Source organism: Teleopsis dalmanni, chromosome 1 (genome assembly GCF_002237135.1).
Source record: "Teleopsis dalmanni isolate 2A chromosome 1, ASM223713v2, whole genome shotgun sequence".
In the NCBI taxonomy this organism is placed as follows: Eukaryota; Metazoa; Arthropoda; class Insecta; order Diptera; family Diopsidae; genus Teleopsis; species Teleopsis dalmanni.
This window is the reverse complement of record NC_051846.1, coordinates 108,737,034-108,737,459: the sequence shown is the minus strand read 5'-3', so window position 1 is coordinate 108,737,459 and position 426 is coordinate 108,737,034.

Below are 426 nucleotides of genomic sequence, written 5' to 3'. Positions count from 1 at the left end.
TATTGGCGCTTTCCGGTATGGCTTTGAGTTCCCTCTGCGAATTCTGTTTTTCGTCTTCTATGGATTCAAAACGCGTTCCTCTGAGTGGTAATTTGAGTTTGGGAAACAGGAAAAAGTCACACGGTGCAAGATCAGGTGAATACGGTGGCTGTTTGATGGTATTTATTGAATGTTTGGCCTTAAAATCGTTGATAATGTTGGCTCGGTGCGAGGGAGCATTATCGTCATGAAAAATCCATGAATTATCCTTCCACAATTGAGGCCGTTTACGGCGGATAGCTCTCACGACCGATGCCTAGCTCTCGTGCTATCTCTCTAACACTCACATGAGGATTTTGGAACACGATTTCCTTTGCCTTTTCAATGTTTTCGTCGGTGGTAGAGGCCGAAGGTCGTCCAGAACGCGGCATGTCTTCGACGGTCGTA